This window comes from Alosa pseudoharengus, unplaced genomic scaffold, assembly GCF_046254945.1.
Source record: "Alosa pseudoharengus isolate Yale_2024_CS ecotype anadromous, Long Island Sound unplaced genomic scaffold, YU_APseudo_1.1 YU_APseudo_1.1_scf_11, whole genome shotgun sequence".
Classification (NCBI taxonomy): domain Eukaryota; kingdom Metazoa; phylum Chordata; class Actinopteri; order Clupeiformes; family Clupeidae; genus Alosa; species Alosa pseudoharengus.
This window is the reverse complement of record NW_027468576.1, coordinates 26821956-26840787: the sequence shown is the minus strand read 5'-3', so window position 1 is coordinate 26840787 and position 18832 is coordinate 26821956. Positions and strand designations below refer to the sequence as shown.

General features: G+C 38.4%; 1 long non-coding RNA gene across 1 annotated transcript; it reads left to right on the top strand.

Moving 5' to 3' along the window:
* Nucleotides 1–1844: 1844 nt before the first annotated feature.
* Nucleotides 1845–3912, top strand: LOC143115931 (uncharacterized). The gene is made up of 3 exons (XR_012985526.1): nt 1845–1937; nt 2476–2566; nt 2714–3912. It is a non-coding gene; the product is annotated as an uncharacterized LOC143115931 (long non-coding RNA).
* The last annotated feature ends 14920 nt before the right edge of the window (nt 3913–18832 follow it).

Below are 18832 nucleotides of genomic sequence, written 5' to 3'. Positions count from 1 at the left end.
TGGGCAAAAGCCACATTTACGCTAGGTTTAGAAACGTGTTTATTTATTCTGTCAGTAATGGAGTACCACTATTTCATGTCATCGCCAGCGCTGAATATGCATGGTGGTGGTGGTGGCATTTCTCAAACTCAACAGCAGTGCAAGATCTGGACAGGCTGATGCTACGCACCTGTTAAGCAGATATTGCTTGAACATTTTATTTGTTCCATGGTGTTGAAATTCGAAATGTTTTCCCTTCAAGGGGACAGTCAGACCAACAAGCAGGGCTGTGTAGCTATTGTTGGTAGATTGTAAGATAATGTGTCAAATGTCAATTAAATGAAGTGTCAAAATCGTTTGATTAACTAGTACCATTTGTGTATGTATTAAATAAGTATATTTCATAAATGTATACTTTATATTTATATTATAAATGTGTTTCTATCTTTAGTTACAGGTATTGAGAAATGTCCTTGCTTGATGACTGGATCAGGAAATGCCTGTGATGCTTGGGTATTCAGGCAAGCTACAGGTCAAAGATGCGTAACCTTGGATGTCCAGTAGGGGTGTAACGGTACACAGAAGTCACGGTTCGGTTCATACCTCGGTTCGGACATCACGGTTCGGTACGAGTTCGGTACAATGGAGGGAAAAGCAAAACAAAAATGCAGAAAGCATTTTTTTTTGTACATGTCTCAGGCTGTACCACCTAGTGTCATACAGTCTCTTCCCTGAGCTATCTGCAACAGCCTGAAGTGTGTAAGATGTAGGCTAAACAGTACAATAAGTGCCCAGACTCAATCTGTAACTTGTAAACAAAATAAGACAATCAGCTATAAAACTGAAAATAGGCCACTTTCTTATTTCTGAAAGTGCAAATTACATAGAAAATGATTTTTAAAAATCCACTTAAGCAAGACCTTCAACATCTGTGTTTAGTTGTATATGGGTCTACAATTTGCCTCAATATTTTTCATTGTGTGTAAAGTAATAATCTAGCCTACTAACTGTGAAAATATCACACTATTTTGCCTTTTTTTAAAAAACGAAATTGCTCCTTTCATTTCATAAACAGACTACAACTAGAAGTCACGTGACTTTGCCCTTTGACGTTAACTCACCGTAGCATGGTTTGTTTATTAGCCTGGTTAGCGTTGTCACTTTATTTTACTGTCTGCACTTACACTACCAGCTCCTCATGTGAGAAGTTACAAGTTACCCCAACATAAAGGTAATTACCACGCGATTTACATAGCTTTCTGTCATTACGAAATCATTTAATTTAAGCCATAGGTTTTGGCCCTATTTGTATGTGTATCCAAAGGCTGCTGAAGCGCACGGGAAGTTTCTTTCCCCTCGTTTCAGTGATTGGTAGCCTACATCATCTGGGTGATGGCTTCGAATATGTGTAGCATTTTTTCCACTCACATACCCAATGCTGAACAACGCCGACACACAATTTCATCTTATCCACCACTCTTTCGCCTGTACTAACGTTACTGTAACTGAAGTTCTCAAACTCAAACAAAGAGACCAGCGGATCCTCGAACTCTTGTAAGTTAGGTCTAACCTTAGTGCTGCTAATGACTGACGGACTCGACCGACGACCTGACAAAAAAAAAACATAGGCGCCAATCAGAGCTTCAGAGCTAAGGCGAGGCTACAGATTAGCGTTAGGTGTCGCTAAAGAACTCCCGTAACTCTCGCTACTTAACAGTAATTGCGCATGACATTAATTAATCCGCACACGAGTTTTATGTATTTTTATACCGTGTATTCTCCGTGTAAATTGATGCACCGAACCGTGACGCCCGTACCGTTTCGGTTCAATACGAATACATGAACCGTTACACCCCTAATGTCCAGTGACCGCCGTTTTCCAGAAGAAGAAGGTCATAAGTTCCAGAAGAAGGTTTAAAGGACATAAAATGACCAAACATTTGAGGATTTTGCAAGGTGTAAGTTTGTATTACTATTATTGTTTACTTCTCTTACATATTACATACAATGATCACATTGGATCTGTTTCTGCTATTTGCAACTGCCATCACTTATAGTCACCCTACTCACACATTGCTCTTATGTTCCTTATTACAACATAGCGACAGATAGAGGCATTATAATTTTGTGTCTAACTATAACTGGACTCCTCAGGGTTGATACGACTACATGAGTCGTCATACATTTACCCACTCACTCATTTTCCCGTTGCTCACATTGTTCCTTCCCCAACTGGTACACTCACTTATTAGCCTGATGTCGTTATACTCAATTCCTGTCAGAATTTAAGTCTGGCGCTGCTTCGTTGGGATGTGATTATGGGGTGTGTTTCAACCAATACAGGGGAAAGAAATGCTTGCCAAATGCCTGTTTTCTGTTGCAAAGCACTCTGAACTGAATCTTCCGTATTAAAAGTGCTTTATAAATAGAGGTTATTATTATTTAGAGTATTGATTGTATTTTCACAAAATAATTAATATCCCTGTATCTGAACAGACAGAGACTGTACATCTGAGGAGGGAGGCAGCCATCAAGACCCCGTGCCTTTATTTTGGTGAAGATGATGATTCTCTCATACATGTACATGGTAAGTAACACTAACCAAGGGCATGTTGAAATTGCAATAAAAATTGCATTTTTATGCCAATTTTTAAGCCAAAAACCTTTAAGCCAGCTCCCAGCTCGTACCTTTTCTTAAGCGTCAACCTAAAGCAGCTTTTTAAATTTTGTACAGGATATCCATGGCAAGGAGGTGTCAAGAGAAAACCACCCCTTGGAACATGAGGACATCGGCATCGTTGTGGATGGAGGCATCATTTTGGAGGAACCTTGGTCTGTTGCACAAGGCTGTGCAGTGAAGCCAGAGACTTTCTAATGAGGAGACACAGCACTCAAAAAATCCTCCAATCATGTGTTGTGAACTCGGTGCTGGAGTAAGGTTGGTGTCGTGAAGCCTTGCGCACGCGCATTTCTGCCAAATAGGATGCCCGATGAGTGCCAAAAAAGCATTGCATTATGGCTGCCGAGTGCAGGGACTTGCCTAAAAGGACTTTGGTGAAGCTAGGGGTCATATACACATTGAATCAATGTTGAACTCTTCAATACTATTACAAATTCATGCAAAAAGTTGTCATTCAGATGGATGGTGATAAGCTCCTACCCAAGGTTCTCAATCTTAAGAACCAAATCATTAGATGGGCAAGTGGGCCTCTTCTCTCTCTTCCCTGCTGTCTCTCTCTTTCTCTCTCTCTCTTTATCGTTCGTCCTCTCTCTCTGCACACTTTTACACACACACACAGTCATGATTGACTTGATTTGAAAGATTCAATAAATGGTTGTGAACCTTTCTTTCTTTCTCACTGTCTTTCTCTCATTCTTTCTTTCTCACTGTCTTTCTGTCATTCTATCTCGGCACATTTACTTACACACGCACGCACACACACACACACACACACAATCTTTCACTGGTAAGGTGTTTGGCTTTGGTCAAAGGTTCACAACCATTTATTGAATCTTTCTTTCTCTCTTTTGGTGCTCACACTCTCTCTCTTTGGCACTACTGCCTTTGCTTTTGCTTTGGTTTGAGAGCGGGAAAATTATTATTTTTTAGAGCAAAGGGTCACAATGTGTGTTCATATGTGTGTTTCTGTGTTGAACATTTGTTTTAATAAAGACAGTTATACCATTTCTGTTTGAGATTTAAGTTAATACTATTTAACCTGAATTTGAAGTTTAACTTAATTTTTACCAATGAAATTATATACAAATATTAAGCAAATTCAACTAAATCTATATGGCTGGATGTAGCTAAATTAAATTGAGTGCAAATGGTTACCTAAAAAAAATTAAGTAATTCTTGCATTAGAGAATATTAAGCAAATTCAACTAAATCTATATGGCTGGATGTAGCTAAATTAAATTGAGTGCAAATGGTTACCTAAAAAAATTAAGTAATTCTTGCATTAGAGAATATTAAGCAAATTCAACTAAATCTGTATGGCTGGATGTAGCTAAATTAAATTGTGTGCAAATGGTTACCTAATACTAATTTTTACTCAAAATATTTGATTGGAGTTTGCTTGGCTTGATTTAGTTGTAACTACTCAATTTAGTTTAGCTTTAATTGCAAGAAAATATTAAGCAAATTCAACTAAATCTATATGGCTGGATGTAGCTAAATTAAATTGAGTGCAAATGGTTACCTAAATAAAATTAAGTAATTCTTGCATGTCATTTTTTTCAGTGTAGCTATTAGTCTCACATTTTAGGACCATAGCATTTGGGTTTTCAACATTCAGGAGATAGGATGGAATAGTAAACTTGAGTAGACAACTATTTCTCAGGCCTGTAATGAATCATTCATTCTTAACATTAAGAATGTCCAGTACTGAAAGCCCCAAGACTGTTGATACCTATCACACACCTGAGCAAAGAAAAAAACAAAAACAAATGTTGGTTGTCAAAATGATTTGTTTGTTTGTCATTTGTTTCTCTGAAGTTATGCCATCATTTTCACCGTCCTGCCACAATATTACTTTGAGCAATTATCTCCTTGAGGAAACTCAATAAGGATTTAGAATAATGAGGCCACACAAGCTCTAAAGTTGGAAATGGAGCTCCAAGCCCCCTAATACATTTCACATTCATCTGACTGACTGGACTGTCTGAATTTAGATACCATTAACCAGGTGAACTAAGATGTGTGGCACATGGAAGCTAATGAGCTAACAGCTACATACACTCTATGAACTGTATGAGCTAATGAGCTGACATCTCAGTGTACCATGGCAGTATACACTGAAATATTAGCTTCATTTAGCTCCCTTGCAGTGTCACTACAGAAGCCACTACAGTAAGCTCTCCTTTGCAAATTATAATTTTATCTGGGAGTTAACAATATATCTACAATAGACCCACATTCTGCATATACAATCACTTGAGGATTTCTAGTATTACAATATTATTATACAGTATCTGCATACTGCAAAAAATAATCATACTTATATTAAAAATCAACATTTGTTTTTATTGATATTAGACTATGATTTATTCATTCAGAGAATACTTTTAGCTTAGCTTCTGTTGAGGCAAAATACTGTTTTGCTCAGTAGGCTACCTGACAATGGAATTCATGACCTTGGTGTGTTTTGTGGCTTGTGCCAGGGATGCCCTGCAAACTCTTTTGGGGACATTGTTTACCCATTTTAAATCATACCTGCTGTTTGGGGGCTACACATTACACTTTGTATGCATATTTTTAGGATGTATATATGGGTATTTCCCAGAATTGGGGCCTATTTCTGTCCACAGGGTGTAATTCTATTAAAAACACATTAAATCTAATAATGTTTAGCATCACTAATTAGTATAAAGAAAAACAAGCCTAGACTTTTTTAATGGTTGCTCCTACTCATGATTTAGACACATTTTATTGGTGTTTTATGGTACAATATCAGTGTTTTGTTGTTGTCCGCAACCAGAGTTTTCACATATTGTGCCATATCTCAAACATTATTTATCAAAAATTAATTTAAAAAATCATGCATATGAATGAAATGTTATCTGAACTAATGAACTGCATGCACACATTATGCATATATATGCATTTCCTGCTTTATTTTGCTTAAAGTTTACCTGTCCCATGGTTTAGCCGTCATTACCAGCACACTCTACACATGTGTTGGTGATGACATTTTTGCAGATACATTTAAAGTACTCTTTTTAAAAGAAATAAGTTTTTTTTTTCACAAAGTCAGTTCAACTTGGGTTTCTAAATTATAAACATTTAATTGCAATAGATTACGATCAGTGATTTGTCATCACCACAACAAATGTCATTACCAGAACTACAATGTCATCACCATCACCATGCATATTTTTGCCAATAGATTATGTATAAATGACAATAAATTACATTAATTAGATATTTTTGACAATGTTGGACAGTCTAAATTGCCACTGGATGAAAACAGATATGATATATGGCATTTATTTCAAATAAATGAAATTCCAAAATTCCAAAAAATCAAAAAATAAGATACTTAAACGACTATAATTCATGTTGTAAGTAAAATTCAACAATTCTAATAAGTTCAAGATAAAATAGACTTCATGTGAAACCATAATTGATCATTGATTGACCATTTCATCTTTAAAATGTACATATTAGATGATGTGATGGTAATGACATTTACCTGAAAAATGAAAAAAAATCATAAATTCCCTTATATTGTGGTCTCAACCAAGCTCACAAGGTTACTTCTATCAAAATGACTGATAACTTGATGCATACCAATCATAGATATATACACTAGATGTCGCCTTGACTACTGCTGTTCATTGGAACGAATGCGTCAATCGAGACGCCATCTTGCTTCAGTGATCCACTCCTCTATAATGCATTAGCGTCAATCTGGGCAAAGATCTAGCGAAAATAAAATCACCATAAATCGTCAAAATCTCAAGCAATTATCTAGTTTTTTGGGTTGTTCCAACTGATGTATTTATGGTTGAGTCTAGAGAAAACTAAGCTTAAGACGATAATAAAGATACATTTTAACCGTCTAGCCCCATAGACTCCCATTCATTCTGCACTAGCTAGCGGCGGCCCCTAGAGGAACAATGAGTAAACTGCAACCAGGTTCGATACAATGAAAGTAAACAGGCTCTTCGTAGACAGGCTCTGGTTGAGGCCACATACCCCTCGTCTCGTTTACTCATGTAAGTTGTAATCTCACCAGAAGTTGCTGTAGATCTGTAGAACATTTACCTCTGCTACTACATAGGCTACGCCAGTCGTTACTTTTATAATCATGGGTCAGTGCCATGGGCAAACGAGATAGCTGAATTCATAAATGACAAAGCCATGAGAAAGGTGATTTTCTTACGTTTCAACAACAAAGAAGCCGATCTGCCATCATTGTGAGAAGTTCCCAAATTTGTCGCTAATCGCTAAAAAGGTTTTCTATCGCTGGGGATGGCCAAACGTCGCTAAATAGGTAACGCTGACAATACAGGAGAACTAGTTTAGCGCTTCAGATCCCTGTACCATGATGGCGGCGGTGTTGACGCATGCTGAGAAGCAGAAGGCGACATCTAGTGTATATATCTATGCATACCAATTAGTAAAATTTTGAATTTTATTTTTCAAAATTTCAGTAACCCAAATAGGCCCGAAATCTGAGAAATGCCCATATATATGTGACCCTGCAAGGCGAAACCAGTCGTTTTGGTAAAATTTACAAAATTAAGTTAATGTGCTCATGAACGACCATTGACTAAGCTTTCCAACGATATGTATATCGAGGGTATTGCAAACAGTATCACTAAGATAACCGCATCCAAATTTGGCATGGTTCTCCTGTCACGATACGCCAGAAGAGGAGAAAATCACATTTTTAAGTAAATTGTCACATGCGATAGTGTGAGGACACAGCTATTATTAGCCTTACGGTAGCGTGACTTTGAAGCGGATGACTGACTATGGCCAGTTTTATCAACCGAGTGAGTGTCTTTTTCTGCCCCCTAGTTAATACCAGGGACGGTCATAAGGTGTCACTATAGAATATAATTAATGTATTTCGGGGGAAGTAAGGGGAGAAGAAGTTCTATGTACACTGGTTGTGTAGGCTATAGGCCCACTTTTAAAATGTGCTACTGCTACGTCAATGGAAAACTTCTCCTGGTCCGTAAAATGACGCCAGGAAATTTCTAAAAGTTCGTGCTTTTGACCGTCCGTGCCCTGAAAGGCTTTCACATTCATATTCGGTTACACTATGGCAAGCGATTTTAACATTTTCCCGCTAGACTGGATATGTATTGCAGATATCTGTAATTCAGTTTTGCCTAGTCAAAACGAACATTTTAGATATCCGCAACTGAATTCTTCCTATCCATAATCGTCATTTCAGATATCCACAAAGACATTCTTCCTAGGACAAATGACGCCACATTTGCCATTCATTTCTATGGTGTTTATCATTACGGATATCTACAATTCAGTTGCAGATATCCACTATGTGAATTACGGATATCTGCAATTGAATTGTAGATATCTGTAATTCCAGTTAGAGATATCTACAATTTGATTCTGACTAGTCATAACTCCAGTTGAAGATATCTTTAATTCACTTCAATTCAAGATATCTACATGTTCCTTTTCAGATATCTTGAATTAAGTTTTGACTAGGCGAAATGACATTGTAGATATCTGTAAATGGAATTTTGACTAGTCTAGACTAGGAGTTAGGGATAGTCATAATTTGATTGTAGATATCTATTATTATATCTATTACTATAGATATCTTGAATGAGTTTTGATTAGAGATATCTGAAATTGGAGATATCTATAACTTTCATTCTGCCTAGTCAAAATGTAATTATAGATATCTTGAATTAGAGTTTTGACTAGGCGAAATGACGTTATCTGTATTGCTATGCAAATTAGGCCCGCATCCCACTTTAGGCGGGAGAAGAGCGTGTTGTTGTTCAAATCATCAAATCACATTGCACCTGTTAACTGTTAACTTTGTAATTAGCACCATGTCAGAGCAGCCAGAGGGCGAAGGAGTTTTTAATCGTCTTTTTAATGCTGCAGCCTATGCAAGACAGGAGCTGGCAGCAAGAATTGATGATTCAATGTTGCTTTGATTTTTTCGATTACAGCCAACACCATTATGAATGGAATTTCCTGTAGCTGGTGCTGGTGAATTTAGTAGCCTAGGCCTACTAATTAATGTAGGCTACGACATTACAGCCTGCTTATTCTTCTTCCATTCATAGAAATAAGGAAATAAGCCCACTTTTTCTTCGATTATGTTGGGGAGGGGAAATTAGCTGACAATGTCTAAGTAGATGGGCTAGCCTAGAAATCTAGACAGGCTCTGCTACGGAACTAAAGAGCAACGTCTTGCACAATAATTTGCACTAGTCATAATGACGTTTGCGATATCTTCACCTTTCATTCTGCCTAGTCAAAACTGAATTAAAGATATCTGTAATTGCCATTTAAGATGTGTGACGAGTTGAATGTTGTTTTCAATGATGTGAGGACAGATATCTGTAATTCAGTTTTGCCTAGTCAAAACTAAATTACAGATATCTCTATCTGACGTTTCGACTAGTCACAATTACGTTACAGATATCTTGAATGACAATTCCAACTATCCAAAATGTAATTGCGACTAGTCAGAAAGACGTTGTTGATATCTACAATGTTAATTCCAGATAGTCAAACTTAGCGGGTAAATGATAAAATCGCTTGCCATATTACACATAAGCCTATCTCATGTAAAAATGGCGGCGTGAGTAGCCTAACGAGTAGGCTACATTTTAGCATACCGTAAAACCTTATAGCGGCGTGGACAAATGGAATGACTGCTAATGTGTTTAATCTTCACCTAAATAAACTCAGGGTTTAACAGTCAAAACGTATGTTTATCCGTGAAATTTGTTCACAATATGAAAGTGTAGACTGTATACTGTCGAATCATGCAAAAACGTGAAATTCGACATTTTAACCCGTACGTTTGTTTATCGTGGATTTTCTCAAAATAGCACTGTGCGCAAGACGACTGGTTTCGCCTTGCAGGGTCACATATGTTGATGGCTGCATATATTCTGCCTCTATCCATGTTTTATCTCATTGTTCTGCTATTCAGGGCTCCACTGGTGCTGCAGTGTGTCTGTGTGCATCCGCTCGCTAAGCTCTTTTCTTATAATTATCCATCTCTGTCTGGACAGCTTTGACACTGTTTATAGCTAGTGACTCCCTGTGGCATACCAGGGACTGTTTATAGCAGGACAAAATGTCTGAATGTCTGAATGTCTACAGCACATATGCAAGCTGATGAGTCGGTTTAAATACAGGTTTTTTGACATTTTGCTGTTCTATTGTTACAGCACAATGCTGCTATATGCTAGGATGTAAGTGCAACTCTATCTGGTCATTCAGAGTAATTAGTAGTTTGAAACTCCATTTACAGTTTGAGGTGCTGTTGACTGTTTCATCAGGCTCAAACATGGCTATCTTGCTTATTCAGACCAATGCCAGCATACGTACCAACACATCATTTATTCTCATGTCCTGGATATTTATGTTTTTGGTTGTGTAGATTGTGCTCTGTGTGCATAATGAGGTTTGTTACACTCATGCTCATGTTCATGTTTATAATTCTTAGCAGACTGTAAGATATGGCCAAATCGCTTCGGCAGAGAACACCTAGATTTGAGGAAAAAGCTGCAGGAGAATGAAACACGTCGGGCTATCCTCACTTGAAAGAGAGAACAGGCCCACAGCGCCTCTCACGTGGAATGAGAAGTACGTTGGGCCGTTCTCCTGTTGATCACGTGTAAACAATAGACAGGCTGGTGAAGAGTTACCTGGTTAATGTTATTATTACAAACTCGATTAATCTGACTCCATTTAATTAATAACTTGTATCTCAAATCAATTACCAAGTAACTAGTTTATCAGCTATGGTAGAGCATGGCATACTACGAGAATTGAAGTATACGATTGGTAGGCAAATTAACAATTTATTTGGCACTAAGCCTTAAAGGGACACCAGGCAAGCCTGTGTACTTTTTCTCTATGAAGCTCCTCCTAGCGTCTGTACGTGTCGATACATGTCGATGCGAGCCCTCGCTCGGTCTGAAGCTCTTTTCCTTTTCTTTGCATCTTCCGTCAAGGGTTTTCGCTGTTTCTTCGCCGGCTCTGCTATTATACACACGTTTGCAACAATCGCTAGCCGGGTTTAGTTAGCCTGCCTCTGTGCTGGGGATGCAGGAAGTCAATTGATCCTGCTTCTCACAATGTCTGAGACTTTGTGAGACTGAAGGTCGCGGGTAGGATGCACCGAAATTGCAAGCAGCTATTCTTCCTACAGGCAGTAGGGGCGGGCAGAGAGTCTTCATTCACCCTGTAATGAGTCATTTAACTATATACCGACTTACAAAGATGATTAATTAACACGAAAACATTGCCTGGTGTCCCTTTAAAAGGTAAATGTAACCAATATCACTTCAGTTAAATGTAAAAGTAAACTCACAAAGTCTACTGTAACAAAGTAAAGTAACAAAGTAGCAAACAAAGGAAGCTTATCAAAACACAAACTTAAGCTTAACAAAATAACAAGCTAAGAATAACAGATACACCAGATGAAACAGTATACCAAATCATGAGACTACATACCCATATTAAAGGATAGAAAGAGAGAGGGAATTAGAGGGAGAGAGAGAGGAAGATAGAATGAAAGAGAGGGAGAAAGAGAGTAAAAGAGTGTGAGAGAGAGGGAGCAGAGCCTGGCCAGTCAAAGATAGAGGCAGAAGAGAAGAGCCCAAGACACCAGAGCCAAGATGAAAAAAAGAGGAGCCCGAGCTGAGAATATTCTCTTTTATCATTCACTTGGGCCACCCCCGACTCATCAGGGCCTCTGTTATCTGAAAGGGATGGGTGCGGCCCAGGTGTATATTATACCTTTAGACTATAGTGTAGTTATTAGTCTACATCTATGCACAGATACATTGAATTGTACTGAAACCATTACAAGACTGTTGTCCACATTACAAGTATTAATTCAAGACCAAACATGAATGTATTATTCTCACAACACACATTTACAGAGATTGACAGTGATTTCAGAGGTAACCAATACTGTATGATAATTAGTTTGGCCTGGCACCCTGTGGAGTTAGGAATGTAACCCTTTGTGGGGGTGTTGGGAATCTTGTTGGGGGACCATGACCAGCTAAGACAACAGAGATCGAACACAGGTACCCACACAGATGCAAATTGACTAAAAAAGGCAATCTTTAGAAATGCAACAAATTTGGCCAAAAGGCTGGTCCTTACAAGACGCTTTGGCTAAAGTGACTTACAATGGCATACAAATCATTAGATTAACATTAAAGTAAAGTCATACGCCCTGAATAAAAAAGATGGAACAGATTCCAGAACTATTTCTAGAATGAAGAGCATTATCAATAAGTAAATAAATAATGAATCACAGTAATCACCAAAGAGGAATCACAAAAGAAAAAAGTCTTGACTGTGAGCTTTTGGTGCTGATCGAAGGCCAGCATAGCAGACACTCATCAGAGGACCACAGTGGACAAGAGGGGACCTAGAGATGGATCATGGAATTAAGATAGTAGTAATTGTCCTATAGGCCAGAGTGCCAGATTTGAATTGTATTCTGGCTGCTATATAGGAAGCCAATGAAGAGTAACCAACAAATACTTGGCAACTCATTAATTCAGGGGTTTTCAACTGATTGTGAACCAGGGACCATTATTCTGACTAATTACGTAACGCCAGGACCACCACTGAATAAAAATAATGCAACTACATTACTGAATCCATAGTCCGGGACCACCAGCAATGTCCTCACAGGTCACATGTGGCCGTGGACCACTGGGACTGCTGGGCCCTTGGGACTTATTTTCCCTGTAATGATGAGTGTTGTCTGGCAACATGAATACAAGGAAACGTGAGATGCACAATGGCTTATGCACTCAAAACAACACCAAGGCACACAGGATGTTGATGGACCAGCTCTTAGCAAACAGATGTTCACTGCAAAGGCTGTCACATAGCAGCCTTCTGACAACTCTTAATATTAGGTACACTTGACTGTTTTTTCTCACTTCTTAATGAGTAAGCTAACAAGGTAGGTGTCACAGTTACCTAAGCTTTGCTTTGCAGCAAGGTACTTTTAATTGTGCAGCATGGAACAACCATGAAATATAAGCCTCATCCAACCCTTGCCTGCCATCTCAAGACTAATCATTGTATTCAGGTGTACATTGCATATGGTGTGTTTTGGTGAAAATATTAATACGTTTTCAGGAAAAAAGAAAACTGTGATAAGATCTATTTGGAGCCGTCTGGTGAGTTATGGAGTTGAATGCATCAATCAAGAATTATGGCCTCTGGCTTTGGCTTTGCTTGTGAATAATTAAAAAGTTAGCCTGGCTAATTACTGCTGCTTGGCAGTAGAAAAATGAAACAAACACTTTGTGTTTGCCCAAACCTGGACATGGTTGGAATGTTACTTTACGACAAGGACACACAGTGACATTAATGAACCATGATTCACACTTCTTCCTTTACAAGAGTTCAGCCAAGAGTGTATTAAATTGGCAATGCTAAGCAGGGCTGTAGTGGCTAAACACAAGTAAACACAGTTTATCCACCTCTGAAATTTCAGAAATAGAGTTTATCCACCTCTTATTAGCAACCTTTTTAGAGTTTATCCACCTCTCAAAAAAGTTTATTCACCAATTGCAACTTTTAGCATTCAAAAATCACACTGTATTATCCACATTCACAATATGTACACTCATCAACACTAGGAACCATTTGATACCACTGGTATTGTTATAAACATTGGACAATAACCTCCACCATCATCAAACATGTTCTGAATGCCTTTTTAAAAAATCCGATACCACATGGCACAGTCCACCTTACCGTGATCACAGAATTCATAGTTTATGCACCTCTTATTTTACCACTTCACCCCTGATGATAAGTCAAACATTTAAAGCAACACTATGCAACAATGTGCCACTTATGAGGTATGATTGTATAGTCAACTGGTTTTGACACTTCAAATTATTTCAGTGGTGAATGGTCATTCGAACATAGAATTTGTGTGTCATTATACATTAGCCCTGAAAATGTAAGAACACCCTTCACTGTTGCTGCGTGCATTGCCAAAAGACGCCAGTTAGAATTGTAGCTAGTGGTGGGTGACATTTGCAAGGTTTCTGCAAACCATTTAGGTTCAGGTAGCTTTTAGACGAAAATTCCTTGCTGCTTTTATTGTATTGGTAGTTAACACAGAACAATGGCATTACAAAGATACTTTTTAGAACCAGGAGAACCTATTCAATTAATTCAATGCTAGAAATACTCTGATTTTGTGTAAAGTATCATTCAGAACCAAAATGCAATGGCCAAATGATTAATAGCTCTAAGTGTGGGAAATTGGATTTTTTCCTTAAAGGGCAAAACACATTTATCTATGCCTGAGGAAATGCCTATGCATTTGGGGAAGGAATCCGTGCGTTACAAATAACAGCTTTTGATGGAATTGAATTGGTCAACTACATCAGAGTCTAACTTGTGCCCTAAAATACTGTATATTCCCTCTCAACTGCCCTCCTTGAATATTCCCTCTTCATTGTAGTTCTCAACTACATTCAGGGTCCTATTTTAGGGATTGGAAATGCCTGGTCAGAGACACAAAGTTTAAGGTTTGTCCAGTCCATATTCACTAATTCAGCTGCGTGATTTTGTGATCAGAGGCCAGGCGCAGTTTAATGGGGTTGTTTCTTAATAAATCATGGGTGTGTTTTGGGCATAACATCCTTTAAACCAATAAGAGTGACATCTGTCATTCCCTTTAACAGCAAGCAGCATTAAACAGTAACATCAAACAGCAAGTCAGTATTTTGACAGTCAGCACATTTGAAGGAATCTGCACGTAAGACCGTGTATGCAACACAGGGATTCCACTAAACCTTGCTTTATTAAAACCTTTGTGTGACTAGCAGAGAATAGCCTACATGCATCTGCACTCGCCTATTATTTGAATTTATAGGCAAAGTGAAACTAACTTCACCGTGCTCTCTTACGCAATGACAAAACAGTTCTACACAGTTATTTACTTTCACTATTGACTGATAAGGGAATGCAATCAAAAAGATAGCCTGAACAAAGCAACACTTACACCAATAATGTTCGAATGACTGAATAAAAATCCTGAGTATATTTATCCTGCAGACAAGTTGTTTGGAACTTGTTGCTGGGCTGCTTACATCTCGTGACAGTGCGCCTTCAGCTGTGCTTTATATGTGCCTTTCACTTAAGACCAGCTTTTTCTTGGTCAGTGGCATAATCATTTTTAGAGGGTGTAAGATTGCGACACACCTCTGGGCGCAAAGTTTAATTAAAGTGAAGCGCAAGACGTGAAAGTTTAGAAACCTCAATATAGCTATTAGTTAAATAAACAAACAAACAAACAAAGAAGTTTCAATTCAATTTCAAAATTCAAAATTTACATGACCCCCTGCTCTGTCTGAAATAAATAAATTAAATAAACAACAAATTAGGTGCATAATGCCGTGTCCATTCAGATATTATCCATTTATAGATCAGTTAGTGAAAATAGCTGCAATTACCTTCCATGCATGTCAGTTTTGTGGCTACATGTTTGTACAGAGCCTCTGTTCGGTAACCTCTGAAGTGGTTTGAAAACACATCAAAGCCCTCTTTTCAACATCTTGTTTTATTTAACATGCGTAATTGTCCCATCATCAGTGTATCGTGTTGTTTAATGATCTGAGCTAAATGGTAATGACAATGTAATGACATCCCTCAATAAATATTTAATCTCCCCACAGCATGCTCTGTCACCTTGTGAAGGCCAAAACATAAATGAAAAGGCTTTCTTTTACACTCCACTGTTTTTGTCTACGTCTTAGTTTAATTGATTCTGCTCTGCATTAATTAATCATATTTGGGTAGTGTTGTTTTTTTGTTGATGCTTATTTCAAGATTACAATACAGAGGCTAGCTATGCTCTGTTAACCTCGGGACTTTTCTGCAATGCCACCCATACATAATTATGATAATGATGCTTTCCCATTTTTTTTATAATGCTTCCAAGGTCACAGTATAATGGCTAAGTGTGAACCTCAAAATGACTTGTGTGTGTAGATGAACACCAACCCTGTGCCGCAGCAATTCAAATGATGGCTTGATCTCACCTCTCGATTGCTGACACTGATTGTGACATTCACAGGGTGTTTAGATGTCTTGTGTGCCACAACATTTGGTTTGCTGCTCAGCAGTCTAACCTTTGCCCAGGTCTAGACCTGAGAACAACTGGAACCATTTCACAGTAATCACACAGATAGAATAAGCATACAATCAGACTCATATGGTGACTTTGAATTATATTTCTTCAAATGAACCCTGTTGCCTGTGAATGATAAAACAACTCGTTGTAAGGTGAAGACCACTATAAAGTTTTAGGTATCCTCAATGTGTGAGGAACAGGACTGTATATTTCATCTTTTATCTTGTTTATCACCATTTTTTCGCTTACAACAGGTGTTTTTGACACGAGAGTGGAATGTTTGACTTTCTTCCACACGTCAAGGGTCAAGCAAACTTTGCCAGAAGAAACTGTAACCAAGTTAAATGCTTCTTTTATTTTCTCAAATCTGTGTGATACCCTTCAACCTGTAGCGTATTTCACATTGTCATAATTGACCTTTTGACATGAAGCATTAGAGTCTTGGGTGCAGGTTCCCAAGAGGGATGTGAAAAACAAACTTGGAGTTTATATGATGTAATAGCTTGAGTGTGACTAATATGGCAAGCCGTTTGAGCCTTTATTCTGATGTCAAGCAACAGTGCCCTATAATAGTAGGCTTTTCTGTAAACTAATTGTCAAGTGACCGCAAGCATGAATCACAGTTTCATATTGGCTCTCAATTCCACCTTGTCAAAATTCAACCATGCAAAGCCTGATGATTTTCACTGTTTTTAAGCACCAAGTCCATGCAGAATAAAGCATGAAAATGTGTACTCTGTCAAAATTATTTATTTTAATATAGAGTAGAGATGGCATTTCAATTCTGTTGTGCAAACTCACTGCTTGATTTATATTTCATTTTTTCCCTTTTAATAGTAAAATCAAAAGCTATGCAATAATTTTCTGTCAGTGAGCAAATGTTTCTATTACAATACTAACTCTGCAGTGTCTTAAATCAAATTTTGTTAAACCAAAAGGTGTAGGGAAGCTAACATTGTAGCATGAAGAGTGTGTGTGTGGCGGGGGGACGTTAAACACCAAGGGGACCAGTGGCCTTCACATTGTGAGCGCTGATGTGTTTGGGCGACTCTTGTGTTTCGTTCACCCTTGTGTTTCGTTCACTCTGTAGGCACCCAGGGGCCTTGTGGTGTATGCACTGTGTGCAATGAGGGCCCTGGCATTCAACTTTTATGGCGTCATTCAGCTGCCTGAATTATGCGAGTGCATAAATAATGTAAACGTTCACAGATTCTGGAATCCAGAGCGTAAATACAGAAACTGAGGGGTGAAAATAATCTTTTGGTGAATAAAACTGTTATCACAACTGTAACAATTATTATTGAGAGCACAGAAATGCCGCTCACCGGCTATGCTCGCTCTCACTTTGAAACTTTCTACGCTCTCAGTGTATTTTTTCCAACCGGAAAAACGTCATGGATTAAGTCTCCATCAGACAATCACCCTGTGTGTCCATTGAACTGTGAATTGAAACTGCTAATGTGACTGTAAATGATCATTTATTTAAAAAATATATAATTCAACTTAACATCAATAGCACTAGCACTTGTTCTTGTGAAGCAGAAGCATCTGGTGCACTTGAACTTGCCATATCGATTGATGGGTGTCGATCATCTGATCGAGCCTTAATCCATGACATGTTTCAGGTTGAAAAAAATACACAGAGAGCGGAGAAAATTTCAAAGCGAGAGCGAGCAGAAGACAGCCGGTGAGCGGCCCGATGCGAACATCATTTCTGTGCTCTCAATCATAATTGTTACAGTTGTGATAACAGTTTTATTCACCACAAGATTATTTTTCAACCCTCAGTTTCTGTATTTACGCTCTCATTTCCTGAATCTGCTCTCGTTTTCATTAATTATGCGCTCACATAATGAAGGCAGCTAAATGACGCCATAAACTTTGTTCATTGGGCAGCACTTGTGCCTGAGAGCCTAAGGCACTAGCCCCACTAGCCCTGTGCTTAATCAACAACAGCCTACTCCTTTAAACTCTTGAATTAAATTAACATGCTCATCATCACCATCATCATCATCAGCTTCTATTTTTATTGGGCTCTCCCTTTGCATTTTAATATACAGCATGTTTGCACATGCAGATATTGCACACATCTCCATTCTTTGTGTGATGCTAACATTTCCTTGTGACTGGCATTGCAGTCTCTAATTAAGGCTGTAGCAGGCACCTAGCATTAGATTACATGCCAAGCTCTGGCTGCTTGCTCTCCAGATCTCTCTGGACACCTCTTGTTCAGTCGGCCAGCGGGTATGCAGGTGCATTAATCCAAAGTGACTTACAGCACAATGAGAACACACAAGTATTTGAGTATCTGTGTCACTTGCACTGTGCGCTGTGTGTTAAGGAGGGAGACAAAGACCTCTCTGAACACACTCTGAAGTCCACAGAGAACACATTCATGGACCAAATGACTGTGTAGCTACAGAAAGCTTGTGTTACCATTCCATGGAGTACATACTAGTAGTAGCCTACAGTATAATAGCAAAACACTTATGCTGTTGTATAAACGCAATGAAGGTACAAGGGGCTAGATCTAAATATGAATGTGCAGCAACACTTTCTCAAACCAAGGTCATATCAGAAATAATGATAAAAAGTTATGGCTGTTTGGGTTCTGAAAAAAAAAAAAACACCACTAACCTTGGGAAGGATGTCCAATAACAACCTGTGCTTATGGCAGCTTCCTGGACCAACCAGAGAGAGGCAGGCCTCTGACTAACAGTTATGCAGCCAAAGCTCCAGCAGGATCCCAGAAGAGGGGGAGAGTGTGATTGATAAGAGGTGCGATGGCAGACTGAGCCGTCGTAAAAGGAGGAAGGCAGTCTTAAATAAAAAATGATATTGCTTAAGGCACCACCGCCTTCTCGTGGTGGAAATGCAGACTGGAGATGTTGAGATGTTATTGATTAGCTTAATATTTAATCAAAACAGATTAAGGAGCGAGACAGGCAAATTGATCTAAATAAATTACTACAATGTCTAATGGTGCT